This window comes from Coturnix japonica, chromosome 5 (genome assembly GCF_054131305.1).
Source record: "Coturnix japonica strain WE chromosome 5, WE-NBRP24, whole genome shotgun sequence".
In the NCBI taxonomy this organism is placed as follows: Eukaryota; Metazoa; Chordata; class Aves; order Galliformes; family Phasianidae; genus Coturnix; species Coturnix japonica.
The window spans coordinates 22,707,710-22,720,291 of NC_140667.1; positions in this window are offsets into that span (position 1 = coordinate 22,707,710).

Here is a 12,582-nt window from a genome sequence, read left to right on the forward strand (position 1 = left end):
TTATTACCTCCTGATTTCCTCAATGTTTTTTAAATTTCTTTTGCCATGAAATGGCATTTCAGACTAAAGTTTAAATAATTTTTAATAGCTCACTTTTTTTTCTAGCTAAGGGAGTTTCTAAATGAGAAATCCAATAGTGAATAATTTCTAACACCCAAATTTGCAAGGCCATCTCCATATTAAAATTTGTTAGATGAAATTTTGCTAATTATAAGAACCCCTTTAAGTACTATTCCTAAAATATCAGTATTTCAAGTTTTTAATCAGGCTGTAAGCGCTGCAAATTCTGCAAGTGCATGAAATTAATATCAATTCAAGGGCCATTGGTGGAGTTATTAGCTGGAGTTTATGTGACTGGGAACTGGTCACTACTTTGCAAAACAATTTAAAACCTACTACCATGATAAAAATGGAGTATAACTCTGAAGTTAGCTACTACTTGGGTTCACTGTGTGAAATTCAAGAACAACTTGAAAATGGTATACAGGTATTAGCATTTCAATGGTGTGTGTGTGTCTGGGCAGATCTGCCAGGATGAGTGCACAGCTGACCTCTAATGACAGGAACGTGTCAGATCAGGTCAAGTCTCATAAATTTGCAACTCCCTTACCCAAGAATCTTGAGAACTGAAAAGAAGAAAAAAACAGTTGTGATATTAAAACAAGTTCTCAGTAACTGTCCTGATGTTTAATTGGTAATCTGTTTGCTTTGTGAATTCTAGTTTTTGAATGTCAATAAAGGCCCTCTGTTAAGCATGGAATGGAACATGCTTTGCATTTTTATTCTTTCCTCTGCAACAAAGGACTCTAAACTGTAAGAGAAGACCCAAGAATAACCCATGGACTGCTGCCATTTTAGCAAAGAAGTTGTTCTGGTAACAGCAAAAATAATGGACCTCTGTGACCCACAGAATTGTGTCCCTAGATTTTTTTCCTTTTCTTTCACTCCCTGAGCACACCTAGATTGGTCCCCGGTTTTCTGCTTGCTTCACTGTTTGAGAGACAGCTTGACTTGCTGAGTTAGTAGTTAGTGCTTGTGCTGCCTCTGCTCAGTAACTCCAGGCTGACTCCCTTGCATGCCAACACCTCTGGGATGGACAAGCAAGCTGTCTCTCTCCTCACCACAAAATGATGTTTGTTGCATTAGAAAACCAGATCAAAGAGTCCAAAACATTCACTAATTTAGAGTATTCTACCTGAACTACACCATGGTGGAATTTGCTGCCCTTGTACATAATAGAGAAACCTCACTGGGCACAATACTGTCTCCCTCTGTGGTGACTTCCAGGGGAGCTCTCCATGCTGCTTCAAATCGAGGATGTGCTACTGAGGAAAATGCTTTTTTTTCCTGGCTTTTATGGGATGTAGCTTTGGAAATGTTATTACATGGACTAGTATTTGCATAAAACGGAATTTCTCCCTTAAAGTCAGCCCAATTATAAAACATAACAGAAGACTGCAGATCCATCAGTTCAGTAATTCTGTTGAGAAACTTCCTTTTCTTGTACAGCACAATGTGTGTCATCTGGCCACATACTTTGACAAGGAGTGTTGATTGACAAGACATTTTAATATGTGGGAGTGACTGTGACAATTTTGTGTCTGCACAGGGTAGGAAGAAGGCACAGACTGTGAACATTTGTGAGAATCTTAGCCTTTTAATTACAATACTATGAAATATTGACATCTGACAGGTTTCTCCAATTTCCTTATATGCTTTATTATGACTGGAAGTTTAACCCCAGGATCTCCTCCACATAGTGCTGAACAGCTCTTACAGCATGTACTGTAGGTGTGGGAGGGATTTGGAGTTTTTAATTCCACCCTGCAGTTCTTCATCCACAGCTTTTCATCCTGCAGCATTAACGGATGATTATCATTTACAACTTCGGAAAGATGAATTTAAATGTAAGATTCTCCTCACTTTTTAGGAACCTAAATCCAGTGCTCATTTTAGACATCTGTGTGAAAGAGCTGTTACTCAGACTTTATTGCAAGGAATCAGCGTACATGTAGGTGCTGGAACAATAAGCTGTTGTGTATCAGCTGCTCAAGGGTAAATGAACTTTCTTTGAGAGTAGCTGTGAGGATATTTGAGATTGTTTACTCTAAACTGACTTGTGTAAATATGCATAGAGAGAAGTTTGCAAATATTAAATATATGAAATATTTTTTCCTAAACCAATACTGAAAATGAATTTAGTGATTCAGACCTGACCTACTTATGAGTATATACCATAATTTTCCTTTGATAGAGCTTGTATTTGCATAAACCTTTTGCTCAGAACTTTTGATATCTTTCCCTTTTAAACATTTCCAGTGTTTTATGAATTTTTGTAACTTATTACAGACATCAGTCGGTCTCTGATGAGGCTTCTACTCTCCATAGCTTCTCTCAGACTTATAAAGCTACAACTGTACACCTCTGTGGTGATACCAAATTCCTACACTCACACAGAGAATCTTTCAGGGGGTATTATCTGTATATTTTGTACAGCTCCCTGTTCTATTGCAAAAGATTTGATTCCTGCCATGTTTTCTGTCATGATACTCATTTCTGGTATATTTATATGCTTATTTATTAAAGAAAAAATAACTCTTCACATGCAGAGACTTACTGATTTTCTCTTCACTAACCAGAGGGAGGGAGCAGGGGCAAAAGTAAAGGAGAATTGGTATTACAGACCCATTTTGCCGATGAAACATGACAGTCTGTGATTTAACTAGGAGACCTTTGAAAGCCTGACATAGCAGCGAGAATCAAGTTTTTGTTGCCCAGAATAAGTTTATGTTGAGGACTGAGTCATATTTTAAGAGGTTAATAGCTTTGACTTCAAAAGCCCTTTGTACCAGAAGCACTGCCTTCAGCTCTATTTTCAGCATTTTTTTTTTTTCTTCTCAAAGCAAAAGAAATTACATACCCATTATACATCCCTTTTGCATTTCAGCATATGCCAGGGGCAAACATAAGAGTTTCTTTCTGCATCTGATGACTCATAGGGTCTCTTCGTTGACCAGTCAGCCTTCAGCTTAACATGCTTAAGAATCAAGCCAAACAGTAAGTTTCTGGTTCTACATCCAGATTTTTTTCCTCTCACAAGTAGGTATTTCAATTGCCACAGAAATTCACCCATAAATGGTTTTAATTTTCCACAAGTAAGTTAATAATACCTCTAGATGTCTGCAATCACCCCCGTTACTCTTCTTCAAAGAAAAAAATGAGTGGCATTTGGTTTTCACGTTCTGAAGAACTATATCACACAGACAAAGTGATCATCAGTCTACTGGCAAAGTCTAAAATATGGTCCGGTTCTGACCGTCGTGGTTTTGTCACTAATTGGCCAGAGAATGTTATTTGGATCATCAGCCTGCACATCTGCCAGAAGGATGCCAATCTGTTGAAGTTGATTCCACTTTTGGACAGAAAAGGCCAGCAATATTGCTCTGCAAGTACAGCATTGCATATGTTTCATTGTGTGTTATCAACAATGTATCAAATGCTATGGTGAGCTTAAATAACAAAGTTTTGCAAGATCTTTTAGTCAGATCATCTACTGTGGCACTACACATTACATATGTTAGTTTCCTGAAATTTCCACAAGGTAAAAGAGGAAAAGTTACCTTTAGCAGAATCTGAAGTTCTGTTCCTTGAAGCACATGTGAAATGAATGCAGCTCTGCAATATCTGAGAAAGAAAAAGGTGAATCCATTCACTGAGTCTCTTCCTTTCTTTTTAGGTTCTACTATTCTTAGTTTGGGGATTAGAAGCTGTTAGTTTTGGAAAACTGTGAAGGACAAAGAGGTGGAGTGTTTTTTCTTGCTCCCTCTCATGCTATTTTTCACTTTCTTTAATCATGAAATGCGATGCTGTACCACTGATGAGATGGACTTTTCTGTAAAATTGAATGAGAAAAACAACCAAAAAAGCAGCTGTAAGTAATGCCTCTTTTTCCAACTGAGGATTACATTTCACTGAATTGAATATTGAGTCAGAATCCCAACAGACTGTGCAAATCCCACCAGAAGTCCATTTGCACCTTTGGCAAAAGATGCTTTTGAAAACTGTTTCTTGAAAGACATATCTCTTTGAAAGATGAATAAAAGGGGTGGGGGAGAGTTTGCAAAGAAGAAATGGAAGGATGAAATGTGGGTTCTCAGTGCTATTCTTTATTAAACTTCATTTTGAAACCAAATTGAAATTTGGCAAAGCTTCCAGGAAAATTTAGCAAAGAAACAGCTTGCAGTAATCTAGCAACGAGGGTTACTATGGCAATAGCAGTACACTGTGAGATTTAGTAGATATAATTTTCCATGATTCACGGTGTATTTTTAGCTATTTTTCTTTTTGTTCTGTCATGCAAATTGCCTTTCTAAAGAAAAGGAAGGACAGAATATCTAGATCTTGCCCTCAGAAAAGATAGAGAGGTGTCAGTTTGTGCTTAAGGGAAGTCTTTGTGCTCTAGCTTCAATTGATCAAGTCTCCTAAAGAAATTTTGAGTCTCTGTTCCCCTTTCATCTTGTCTTGAGCCTTTAACAGCACTGCTTGTTCCTTGCTTCTAGAAATCCTTCCACCCTTTGTTCCCCTTAATTTCCTTTTCTAATTCATGCCCCTGCTTCACAATCCAAACCCTAGGAATAGTCTTTCTCCTTTTCCAGCTATTATCCAGCATAATTCTTTTCCATTCCACTATCCCTTTTCTTTGTGGCGCGGTTTCAGATCAGACATTCAAAAATTACTTCTTATCTCCTGACCTCCCTCCCTCTGTGCAGTCCTCCCTTTGGTCTCTCTGTGGCTTGCTCATAGCCGGAGCTGGTAAAGGCCTTAATGTTCCACTACTCTCAATCTATCTCTATCACTCTCCTAACCTCTGAGATATACTGTCTAAACATCGTGATTTTTATATGGCTCTGATGTGCAAGCTGTTATCCTCTATTTTCCCTCATATATCTCAAAAATCTTCTCTTCTATTCTTTGACCAAATGCCTTATCTTGTTGTTTGGGTCCTCTTCTTCCATCACAACTAGAGTCTCTGCTTCTGGGCTAAACACACTCAGAATCATTGAAAATGTTGATTGCCTCATTTTTATATTATTTTATTTTATTATTATATTTAATTTATTTTTTATTTGCTTTCTCAACCGCTAATCTCTTCCTCCTCTGCTATGACAGGTTCTACTTTTGTTCCTCAACTGCATGAACTAAAAAGTTAACTAAGTGCCCTTACTCTGTGTTGGTGCTTTTGATCATCCCCTTCAGTTTACCACTGTCTCCAGTTTCTGTTATTGTGTTTCAGAACTGTACAAGCACTGTGTTACATTGGCTTTACTATATGATAGATGGCTCGTGAATAAAGTAAAAATAGCTCCTTTTATTTCCCATTTATAATTCACCTCTGCCTCTTTGTATGAAACAGTGGCATCTTAATAATGGTTAAGTGACCAGGAAACGGCACAGAATCACAAGCAATCATCTTCTAACACACTCATGCTATTATTCTTTGACCATCCTTACTCTTCTTCTTCTCTAACCATTTGTTTGTTGAATTCACTGCAGCATTGTCACTAATTGGGCTCTAACTGTCTGCCTGCTATACTTTTATGTACGCAGTTCAAAAGAAATAAGGCTCTGTGAAGCCTCTCTAAACTTTAGAAGGAGTGGTAAAATGCTGAAAAGAAGCAGTTCTTTAAGGCAGTCAGAGCTGAAGAATCTAACAAAGATCTCTGGAAAGCTTAATAAAAGACCTGCGCTTGGATACCCACCGTTCACATCCCCTACCATTTTTAGTACCAGCTGCAAATATCAGCATACAATGCAAGTAAGCACATAGAAAATAAGAACTAAAACCTAAATAAATAAATAAATAGATTAAAAAAAATAATACAGAAAGGTCATTTTATGAAAGCATAATATAATTTTATAGTCAATCTATCTGCTGCAGGATACAAGAAAAAGCTGACTGTTTATATGTATTCATAAGCATTTAGACACAGCTGATCAGTAGCTGGGGCTGTGCTGCAGTGTTACATAATGCAAGTTTATGACTCTGTAAGATGACGTTTTCTTTTCCAGCATTTCTGGATTTGTTTGTTGATCTTTTTTTCCTATGTTAACTAAAGTATTTCGGATAAATACTCTGTTCAATTTTTACACCAAATAGGGCATGTTAAATGCTCTAATGGTATAAATATAACAATATGACGTTTCTTCTGACACAGAGGGCAATAGACAAAGATGTCCTAATCTTTTCTGTGATAACACTCCTGTGTTGCTCAGATTTAAGCTTTTCTCATCTGAATCATCACGAAATGTAGCAGTATCCCTCAGGGTAGTTGATGGATGCAAAACCCAAAGAATGAGATTTCCTCCCACAAGAATCAGCAGTACTGGGGCTCCATCATCTTCTTTGTAGTGCCATCAGTCCCTTTTGTTACAGCAGGTGTGGCAGGTGGCACTGCAGGATGGGAGCTCTCATCAAGTTCTCAGCATGACTGCCAGCAACCATTACAGCTAAGAGTCTCAAGACTTCTAGTTCCCACTAGGCTGTGTGTTTTTCTGACACTACCTGATCTCCTTTGTCCTCTTTGGTGGCTGGGAGTGCTGCTTTCTGACTGTAAATTGTTTCCCTGGGTTTCTTCTTAAAGGTACACAAAGACCTTTGGTTATTATTTCAGGAGTTTACAAATAATCACTAATGATATTTCTGTTGTTCTACATCTAAAATAATTAAATACCTGTTAGTAAACATTATATTTGTAATCAAATGCCCATATTATAATTTCAGAAATGTCTCCTGTTCCCACAGCCGTCACATAGCATTTTCCACTACTAGAAACTAGGATTTCTTAGGTTGAAATCTCTTGTAAAGTCTTTACCACACTTTTGTGTGTGTGCATTTGTGTGTATGTTTTTTTAACTGTTTGAAATCTTGAGCGTGTTCTGGATGGTTTGCTAAATACAGCATTGCTGTATGTTGTATTCAGCGTTGCTATTTCCAAACTGTATTCCCTGCACTGTCCAGTAGATGATGCTAATGCATTACAAACTATTTTTAAGTTTAGTCCAAGAAAAGCTGTCTCAAATGTGTATTATTGTCACATCTGAATCATTCTCTTTGATTCCTGTATTTCCTAGTATGTGCAATTTAGAGTTTCAGAACATGTTGTTTTTGTACTGCAGTTTTGTTACTTCCTTTGTGTACCTATGTATCAGTCTTTCATAACTCTCTGATACTCCAGTCAGTCTGACATGAGCTTGACCAGTTTCAGAAATCCCTTGGGTAAGTTTGCCATCTATTTCCTCATAATTTGTGATGTATGGCATGAGGCTTTGTGCTGTGTCAACATCTATTCCTGTTTCCTGTCTGCAGTGTGTGGAGCTAAATCCTTGCACTAGAAGGGCAAAAGCAAAAAGGTGAAATGATTTTCCACAAATCTTCCAGGACACTCAGCTTTTCTAATCTCTTTCCCTAACATAAGCGTACTTATTTACAGACTTCAGGAGGGAGCATTGTAATTTTCCTTTGCAACTAATCAATTGATTCTGATTTTCTTGCACTGAGAGACTTGCTGCTAATTTCACAAGAACCTTCCTTCGTGATCCTGAAATTACTTGCAGAATGAGTATGCTCGCAGTCATATACATCAGAGTCCAAGGTTTTTCAGAGAGACTGTGTGTGTGTGGCATTTATAGACATTATTTTTATTTTACTACTGAAAAATAAATAAATAAATAAATAATATTTAAAAAAGGAAGAAAAAAAAAAAGAAAAAAAAAGTAGAAAATAAAAAACATCTTTGCCAAAGTGAATGCACAGAAAATATGAGATCTTCCTGCCTGCTTCAGTCTCAACCTCATCCTCTGAAGTGATGGAATCCCTACCAGACATCTCCAGCAGGTAGATAGCTAGTTAATATTCCTCCTACGCTAGCAGACTAGCACTTGTGGTTCTTCCAGCTGTTGGATCCCAGTCGTAGCTGTTACCTGCTTGCTTATTAAGCTTATTAAGACTCACCACCAGAAGGACACAAGCCAAGAGAACCAAATCCCATCTTCTAAAGATGAAAGAAAGAATACAAAAGAGGGAACTGAGCTACCATTCTTCTTTCTTTCTTTCTTTCTTTCTTTCTTTCTTTCTTTCTTTCTTTCTTTCTTTCTTTCTTTCTTTCTTTCTTTCTTTCTTTCTTTCTTTCTTTCTTTCTTTCTTTCTTTCTTTCTTTCTTTCTTTCTTTCTTTCTTTCTTTCTTTCTTTCTTTTCCTTTCTTTTCCTTTCTTTTCTTTTCTTTTCTTTTCTTTTCTTTTCTTTTCTTTTCTTTTCTTTTCTTTTCTTTTCTTTTCTTTTCTTTTCTTTTCTTTTCTTTTCTTTTCTTTTCTTTTCTTTTCTTTTCTTTTCTTTTCTTTTCTTTTCTTTTCTTTTCTTTTCTTTTCTTTTCTTTTCTTTCCTTCCTTCTTTCCTTCTCTGTCTTTTTTTCTTTTAAACTTTGCTCCCTTGGAAAAAATACGAGCCCCTGAGAAGATGGAGAAAGAACTTTCTTGTTTCTTGCAGCAAGCAGGTCTGATACCTGTCCTTGCTGGACTGTGAGGCTGAGGCTAACTAAACCATTTGACTTTTCTTACACCTTTTTACCCAGGAAGGATGAATTATATGAGAAAGTTCAAGCTTCTCAAGTCACTCTTCAGCAGGCTCAAAGACAATCAAAAACCATTCCTGGTAATTGCACTGCAAGAGTTGGCAGCATAGATGAGATCTAAGAATAGGCAACCCGACCAGTAGTTAGGGCATGAACCTGGCTTAGGAAATGCATGATTCAAGATGTAGGTGTTAGAGCTCATGTGCCTTAATCTAACACCTGGGCAAAAAAATTCCAGAACATATGAGTAAACCAGGAAGAAACACTTCAGCACAAGCATATTTAATTGTGTAATGCATACAGGCGGGTGTGCATGATTAGTTGTTGTGCAATCATTAAAGCAAGGAAAGAAAGAATGGGCAAATTGTTTGAACAGAGAACACAAAGTGGTCATCCTTTTCTATTTCCCTGGTTTGTCACCATGTTCAAGGAGAAGGAGATAGTAAGAGACAGAAAGCACAGCACCACAGCCAACAGTACATCCTATCTCTGGGATTGGAACCGCCTGCCTGGCCAATGGTCTGCCTTTACACCTGGCTTTGTGATATGTGTCCCTTTGGATGTAAGCTTCATACGAGTGTATCAGAAGACATTATATTAAAGTGTTAGAGAGAAATCATTTGAGTACAAAATAGTAATATGTATGGGTAGATACTGATTCATCTCTAACTATCCAAGTAAGGTTCTAACATGGAAAATGGCCATATCAGCAGTCCAATTTAAAATATCTGCTTTTTTCCACAAAGTCCTGTTATATCGCGATCTGGAGGGCAAAGCAGAAGTACCTTGCTTGCTCTGCACAGTAATTGGCTCTGTGAAGGAATAAAAAGCAAAAATTTTATAGAAATTTAAAAGAAAGGGCAATGATTGTGAAAAAACAGACTTTAGAGAAGTATTGCTTTCAGCCCTGGCAGGCAAAAGAGCTATTGAACAGGAGAAAGAAGTACTGAAGAACTGGATCTGTTTTGTTTTATCTTGAACTTTGATGCGCCCTGGAGAGGGGCAGACTTTTAATGTAATTGACAGGAATTTTAACATGCCAGTACAGCTGGATGATGAGAAAGAAGCTGCTGGTCGCTGTAGCTTAACTTGATAGAATTTGTCAGGAATGGCTTTGCTTGCTGTGATGAGTAAGCACTGGAGACATTTCATTGCTACTGTGAGGCTGTTTTTAATTCACTGTAGACATTTGGGTTAGGAAGCTGAGCTTTATGGGCCATTGTATTTCAGTAATTTGAAAGTTCAGGCTATTTTGGGGGAAGCTGGGTTTCCGTTATGTTGGTAATCAGGAAGAAATGTTCAAGTCAGCGTTAGCTGGACTAATTTGCTTAGTTTTGCCTTTGAGTTTCATTGTATATACTGAGATTGGTATTTTTTAGTTTAATATAACAAATTCACCCCAGAATAGTTTTTAGGTCATAGAAGCATGGATTAGGGTGTGGAAAAACTTTTATATACAATAAAGATATGATCAAAGAAGATAAATAGTGGTAAATGAAATTAATTTCTGGAAGAATTAACAGTGGCACAGACGTTCAAGAGAAATCATCTAGGATGGCCATAATGGAAAAGACATTTCTCTCTAGGTTTTACTAATTTCTTAAAGAGAAACTGAATTTTTGTTAAGAAAAACTTATACAGTAAGTGCCCACGGCATGCATTGTTAAGCATTTAGATGCTGAAGGAATACTGTTCTTTGTTGTTGCAAGGTATGCACACTGGGAGTACACACAGTATTATTTCTACCACTTCTTTGTATGTGATCTCCACAAGTATAACTTGCATAGAAAATGGTATAGCTAACAATCTGAGACTGCATGATTCACATGTGAGATTCCAGTGGGCTGGAGCATACTGGGTAAGGAAAGAAACATTTCAGTATGAAGGGCTAGCATTTTTAGAACTGTGAATGTTCTAAGCAGCTTAATACAAGTAAAATATAATTTCTAACAGTGTCAGAAACTGCCAAATAGGAGAAATCTGATCAACTTCCTTTTCCTATGGAGAATGAAATTAAAAACATTGTTCTCCTTTTGTGGGCAGGGGGAAGGGGCAGGGGCAGAACTGCAAAGAAAGTAGGTCATGATGACAGCTTCTGTCCAGTTAGGTAGGATATTTGGAAGAAAATGGAATACAGTTTGTACTTCAGTATCTTTGCTTCAGTGAGCAACAAGAAAAGAAAGTTATTCATAAATTATAATGAATGGAATGTGTGTTAAGTTCATCCTATGCTTTCAATTAGAGATCTGAAAATCAGGAAAGTGTTTTGATTCAAATTCTGAAGCTCTTTGTTTGGAGACAAAGGAACTGGCACATAGAAAAGACAAAAGTACTCGCTTTTGCCTCTTGAGTTAAATAAGTAGAACTTAGCACTGATAGCCATTGTGTAGGAAAACTGGCAGCATTAGTTAATGGAAAAACAGAGAAAAAAATAGGGGCATAGGAGTGGTTCATAAAACTTTAACAAGGCTTTAAATATTTTTTGAAGGAAAACTTCTTTTTGAGTGATGAAACTGACTTGAAGCCATCTTTCATGGCACCCAAGTCTCAAGATTGAGAGAGGAGGTGGTTCCCAGATGCAGGAGATGTGTTGAGCAATTTGCTGTTTGTTTTTTCATGGCAAAGTTGCAGCTGAGGAAAACGCTGAGCTATAGCAGATACAGTAAAGAGACAGTTTCCTGCAACATGTGGGAAGAATTTGGCAACATGGAACCTCTTTAATTTCTTTTTTTTTTTCAAAGTTTGCAGGACAGTCTTGAGTGTGGCCAAGCTGTCTATGTAGTTACATGATAGGATGGTTACAAAAAGCGATGTGATACAAATTCACAGTATCAGTTATTTTCAGCTGACAATAATCTCCAGCAGTTATATGGTGTGTGTCTTTTAGCTCAACATGGTTACAACTATAGATGGATTTTTAATATAGTCATACTTTGTGAAGATGATTTTGAAGAAAGATAACACATTGTTGGCTTCTCTTCAAAGTGTTTTGTCAAGATGTGTGGAGACATTTTACTGAGGCTGCTTTTCAGTTTCAGTGGAACAGCGTATCACAAAATCTTGCTGTTGGGGAAAAAAAAAAGTGTGCAATTTCAATGAGTGTTGTGCATATGTGAACTTTCAAATAAATATAAAAACATTCCAAGTTAGCACCACTGTAACTTCAGGGCATTCTTGCTGGGTTGACATGGGCATAGGAAACAAAGACCAAACAGAAGACTGGGTTAACAGCAGAGAGTAGAGCCAAGGGGAGCTGAACTAAAATTCTTACTGCAGTTTGTCTTGAATGTCCAAATTTCAGAGCTTCTGTTTTCAGTTTTTCATTACTCAGTGTATATTTCTATGGGGCCAAATCTTTAGTAGTATGCATGGCACCAAGAAACGTGTGTGCACAGAATACATTACAGGTAATTTTCTGTAGTGTTTCAGACTTTCACAAAGGATTCCCTGGCTTATCTGGAAAACACCTTTGGACCCCTGTTGCAATTGCTGAGTGAATCAACAGCTGATCAGAAAATACAGAAACAGAATGAGAGATAAACTGTATTTCTATTGAAATCTTTGGATTTTCACCAAAGATTTCACTGACTGTGACAAGTTTTTAAGGAACTCCTCTGGGTGAAGTGGAAAATACATCTTCGAAGTGCTGTACCCATACACTCCTGGTGTATTCTCTGGTGATAGCAATTATACCTACCTTTTATTCCTGAGTCTACAATGTTCGTAAAGCAACACAGTTGAGGATGTTGCTGCCCTCTGATCACTTGTCCTTTTCAGGAACATACATGAAGAGAGTGGCTTGGACTTTTTTATGGTGATATGGGGTTAAATCAAAGTTTACTTTAACAGAGAAGGGAAGGAAGAATCTGCTATTCCACAGCAATTATAGTATATATATATATATTAAAGAAAATATATGAAAAACATTAAAGAAATAATTGCTTCAGAAATGCAA